We start from the raw sequence: 6,000 nt of genomic DNA, 5'->3' as shown, positions 1-6,000 counted from the left end.
TAAAGCAAATATGAAATATAATCTTTTGAATATAGAATGTTGTGATAATTCTGTGAATGATCTTTTTGAAGTACAGAATCTATTAAAAATCTATAATATTTATAAATCACCCATAACTTCCAGAACCTTAAAGTTTTATATTTATGTTTTAGGCTGTAGCAGGATTTTTTTGTAAAGGAAATCACAGACATCCCAAGTCATCCCTAGTGAGTGTATTAGTGGATTAGGGTCATTTTCAGATTAAAATGAAAGCTTATCTACTATTTTGCCATCTTAAGAATAGTCAGGGTCTATCTTTTTTAGTAGGAAACACCTACACAGAATAAAGGCTGCCTTAGACACTAGGAACACAGAATTTGTGTTGTGGTAAGAAGATGCACAAAATCAATGGAACCATGTGCAATCACTGCCTTTGTAGGTAAAACATCATTTAATGCTGTCCATTTCATGCTCCAATTTGATATATGAGGGTGAGTAACCCCAGACAATGTGTAGTTGTCAAACGGAAGGTGGACCAGTGTGTCAAAGGAAGTTGGGGCCCATGAAAACAACCTCAAGAGGGAAAGAGAATTTGAAGAAAGGCTAGAAATGTAGAGAATGGAGAAGCAGATGCACTGGAAAAGGGAAGGATAGACACAGGTGGGACACTAAGAAGGGAAGTTAGCAAACACAGAGCAAACCTGCTCTGTGCTGCCAAAGTTTTAGGTTGAGGCTGGGCATAGTGGTGCACTCCTGTAATTCCAACATCTGGGAGGCTGAGGCAGGATGACTGCAAGTATGAGACCAGCCTGGGCTACATAGTGAGACCCTGTCTAAAGTACACAAAGAAAAAAGGTTTAGGTTAAGGAAGTCATTAAGAGATAAAGCTGAGATAAGGGGGATCAGTACGCGTGTGTATTGTAAAGCAGTTACTACAGCACAGGGTAGTTTAGCCCTTATTTGGAGAGGAAGAAACAGAAACCTTATATTTAATAATTTCTTCTCAAAACATTGAGATTATCACCAATATCACAGTAGACAAAAATACAAGTGATGACTGCATTTCACCTCATATACTGGGAAGAATAAAGGAACTGGGATGGTAGAAAACAGGATTCAAAACTTAATTTGTACAATGACAAATCCCTCAGTAGTTCTGTGAAAGAAGAGGCGATTAGCTCCTTTTGGGATTCCTGGGGCTATTTTTATCTAGAAGGAGTTTGGGAGTTTGAATTGTCTCTGGATCAAAGCACTTGGTCATTGGGTAAAACATCTGAACTCCAACTGCCAGCGCTCCTCCCCCATGCCCACCCCAGGCCCTTGAAGAGATGGCGAGTGAGATCCCATCAGTCCTGGAAGTGACAACCTCACTCTACCGAAAGTCCCTCCTGTCACACAGCCACCCCAGCACTAAAGAAACCATCAGCCAGCACACAGCCTTTGTAGGGTAGGCCACTGTTGAAAGCTTTAAGTCACTCTCAAGGGCGGTGGCTTGCTTTAGAAATTACCAACATAAGTCTTCACCTGTAGCTTCACTCCTCACACAGCTGGCCCTCTGTATGCACCAGCTCTGCATCTGTGGATGTGACCAACCGCAAATCAAAAATGTAGTTAGACCTCCAATGGTTGCATCTGATCTGAACAGGTACAGGCATTGATTTTCTCATGGTTAATCCCCAAATGATAGAGAATAACAACTGTTTACACAGCATTTACGTTGTGATGGTATTACAAGTAATCAAGAGCTGATTTAGAGTACGTGGAGGATGTGGGCAGATAGCATGCAAATACTCACTGTTTTACATAAATAAGGGACTTGAGCATCCTTGGGTTTTGGTATCCAAAGGGGGTACTGGGACCAGTGAGTACCCTGGGAATGCGAAGGGACAACTTTACCTGCAAAACTGATCCTCAGTCAGCCATATTTTCTCCTGCTACACCTACATTTAACAATGTTATTTCTAGAAACTAGAAGTAGAAACATATTTCTAAAGCTGTTTCTATTCCAAAATAACTAGCAGAAGTGATCTGTCCACAGGCAAACACACTTGAGTTTGAAAGTCACAAAAATGATGAGAAAAAAAGGGGGAGAGCTGATTAAGTTGTGATCAGCCCCATTGTCTGAGCCACCTGGTCCCCCTGGAGGGAGCACCGCAGCCTTTGTGTGCAGAGCTGACACCCTCTAGGTCTGTGTCTTGGTCCATGTCAAAGTGTGGTGAATGCTTACAGCTTGCACACGTCCCCATGTGGACAACTAAACAAATTTCATGTTGAACATTTCAATTAGAAATGACTTTAAGATCACTCCCAAAGAATATTTGAGAAGAGCTAAGCAATCTTAATTTATAGAAAACCAAATAGTTTCTAAGCTTCGGTGGTAAAACAGTGGTCAAAATGATCTCAAAATACAAAAGAAAAGAAAACCACAAATGAGAACTCAGCAATACAGGCAGCCCCACTTCCTGAATGCTTTTTTAGTTCTTTCTCCTTCAGCATGCAGTGTGTAGAGTGACAACAAGGCTGAGGGAGACAGTGGCCTTTGGGAGATGGAATGGGGTGGTCTCATTCCCGTCATCAGTAATACAAGAAAAATGTTGGTACATTTTGCTGTCAAACAAAAATAAGATGTGCTGAATTAACTTAGGAAAAGCACGACTAACAATCATTTCTTACAAGATGACTTTGAAGCCCTGTAATTGTTTCCCCCCCAACACACTTTACTGAAGAATAATTGCATTTTCTTATAAATTGCTTTTAATTGCTAATAGTTATATTCTCGTGAAGTGAGATAAGAAAAATCAGAGCTATAGAAAGGCATATGATGGTGTTGGTGGACTTGGGTCTTTGGTACTTTTGTGGAAGGCAAGGTCTTTAGCAACCAGATGGGCTTCACTTGTGAGATACCTTGAAAGAGATTAATCATTCTGTTGATATAATGATGGTGACACCAGTGATTTTGTACTGCTCCTGTACTCTGAATATGGTTTCTTTTTTAGAAATGTGGGCCCGTAGAGTTGGCTGTGTCCCTAATGGGTTTTCTGTCTGTCCACATAAGCACATATTTGATGGGTTGCGGGTTGCAGTGGTTGCCTGGGTGGAGGCCCTTGGAGCAGCTGAGCCTGGCAAGTGTGTGCTGGCTTTGCTGTGGATACACATGTTCTTATTCTCGATGGAGACTGGTCCCAACAGCATTTCTGGGAGGCTCCCTTTTTAATGTGGTCCAGTGTGCAGAGAAAGAGATGATGCAAACCTACCATACCTTGCTCCCAACCAAAGGAAGTTCAGAACTTGGTTTTCCATAGAGCAAAAAGAATGAGTAAGACATGAGATGGCAATTATTAAACTTCTTATGTGTGTTATGAAAGTCTGCCACATGGAGTCAAGTTCATTTCAAATATCAGCCATTGAGTTGATCCTTGGATACTGCCAACAATAGCTGATGACGATCATACTTTCTGGAGGCACATATGCCAAGTAGGCATTGGCACAAAGGGAAAGCACCTTCCTTCTGGAAGAGAATAATAAGATTGTAGATGAGGCTTATTATCATGTTTTGACTGAATATGTATCACAGTAATTAAAGCCAAGATTCTCATAGGTAACTACATTTATATCAACTGTATTACTCTTTTGCAATTAACTACAGGTTGTGTCACAAATGATTTCGTTCTCTCTTTTTTTTAATCTCTTACTGTTTATAAAAAATGGAAAGGGAAGGGCTAGAAATGTAGCCCAGTGGTAGAGCACTTGCTTAGCATATGCAAGGCCCTGTGTTCAATCCCCAGTACTGGAAAAAGACAAAAAGAAAAAAAAAAGATGATTTGTATTCTAAGGATTCATGATGCAGACAGACAGAGGAGACCCTAGACAGTAAGTTCATTCTAGAAAAGTCTGAAGACCTTACTGCCCTATTGTAAGCTCCCTTACCTGAGACTTTTTTTTTAAAGGCCTGCTGGATGACTATTGTGCAAGACAAAACGAACACAAAAGGCAACTGTCTGTCTTAGTCTGTTTGCATTGCTGCACTGTGATATCAAAATACCCAAGCTTGTGCAATTATAAACAACAGACATTTCTTTCTCACATTCTGGAGGTTGGAAAACTGAAGTCCAAGATGGCAACAGGTTCAGTGTCTGGTAAGGACCAACTCTCTGAATCCAAGACGACTGCACCTTGTTGCAGCATCTTGGGGGTAGGGAGGATAAACACTGAGTCCTCACGTGGCAGAAGAGGCTGAAGGAATTGATTTGCCTCCTTGAGTTCTAAAGGTGATAATCCCATCCATGAGGGCTCTGCCACACCACTTAATCACACCCTGAAAGTCCCACCCTTAATACTGTCATGTTGGTAATTAAGTTTCAATATATGAATTTTGGGGACTATGGCAACAATTACTCCATTTTTAAATGTACCTTGTGAGCTGGAAGATGTGTAAAATACATTTGTCAGGTTATTTAAAAATAAGTAAAAATAAAAAATGTAGTCACTGTTAAGAGTCTTTTCTCATTCTGGTTGTCTTTAAGACAAATGCATTAGACTAAGAGGCAATTTTTATTACTTTTCTACCATTTTTCTCCTTACAAAAATGCCAGAAGTTCCCTTTCTTGCTGGTCAGGACTGTAAGTTGAAAAGATGTATTAGTTGGGTTGTATTTGTGGAATAATTGTCAGACTATGACTCTGCCATCAAAAGTCAGTAGAATAGCCTCAGGCTCTGCTCTGACACATCCCACTTTTGAAAAGGTGGAAATAAAAACATAGGGTCTGTGTTTGGAAAGGAAGACTGAGGTCAGGTCTAAACTGAGAGAGGGATGAGTTTGCTTCTGTCTGAATGATCAGGAGTTTGTTTTGAGATTAAGGTGAGCATTATGATTCCTGTAAGCCTAAATTTTCAGTTCAGTTGGAGTCCCTGGGGTGAGCTGAGTTCTGTGCTGGTGCTGAAGTGAACCCTCTCACAACACAGATGACTGGCGTCTTGTAAGCTGCTCATTATCTGGGCTGAGCAGACATTCTCAGGCTTTTAGGGACCACTATGACCCCTTAGCCTTTCCTGTGCCCAGACTTAATAAGCCCTGTACTAGCAGGAGGCGGGAGGGAGATGATTAGAGGGTTAGAAAGGAAACATGGGGCCAGAAAGAAATGGAGAAAAAGACAAGAGCGGCCTGGACCAGGAGCTTTTCTGATATTATCACCTGTCGCCTTTTGCCTACTTTTCAGAAAATTTAGAAGCCTATAGAACTTCAGAGTTTCTGGAGGATGTTGTGAAGAATAAAATAAATGACTAAATATCATTTCTTATGCACTTAGAAGAGTTTTTATTGACATTTCGATGCTATGCAACAATGTTCTTAGGGAGATCTTTTCTTAGGAGCTTTGGCTCCAAGTTCTCATGTATCCTACAATCCAAGTGACATTGTACTTCAGATGACCAATCGCATCTATCTCACTGTTCAGTTATGAGGCCTGCTGGGAATGGACATAACTCCTCACCAAAGAGCCCCTGTAACTCAGCACCAGAGACGGCAGAATCAAGGTTGTCTAGTATATATGTAATGAAGGCACACAGACTACTCTTAGCCCAGGAAAATAACTCACAAGTGATGTGTAAAATGTTTCTATAATTTCTGCTTGAAATCCTAAACAGTGTTTAAGTTCCACAAAAGATGGAACTTAAAGATGAGAGGCATGACAGCGAAGTACAAGATGGTTCCTTTTAGCGCTCACTAACCTCCTGACCTGAATTCTAAACTTGCTCTGCCTTTAGTTATTCATGTGAGTTTTTAGTTGTAAGAATATTTACGTCCTGGATTACTTGTTCTGCTCTGTTTTGTCAGCTTGGCTACACTGGGAACTACATTTCCCAGAATCCCCTTTCCTGCATGGCTCTAGTTTTTTAAAAAGACCCAAAAAAGACCTTGCATGAAAGTTGGGAGACAGCCTGAGGGAAGGGGCATTACCCTCTGAAGGTCTTTTCACAATCAGATCAAGTGACATGAAGATGCAGAGCTGCTGAGTACTTTCC

This window comes from Castor canadensis, chromosome 3 (genome assembly GCF_047511655.1).
Source record: "Castor canadensis chromosome 3, mCasCan1.hap1v2, whole genome shotgun sequence".
NCBI classification, from domain to species: Eukaryota; Metazoa; Chordata; class Mammalia; order Rodentia; family Castoridae; genus Castor; species Castor canadensis.
This window is presented reverse-complemented; position numbering follows the sequence as displayed.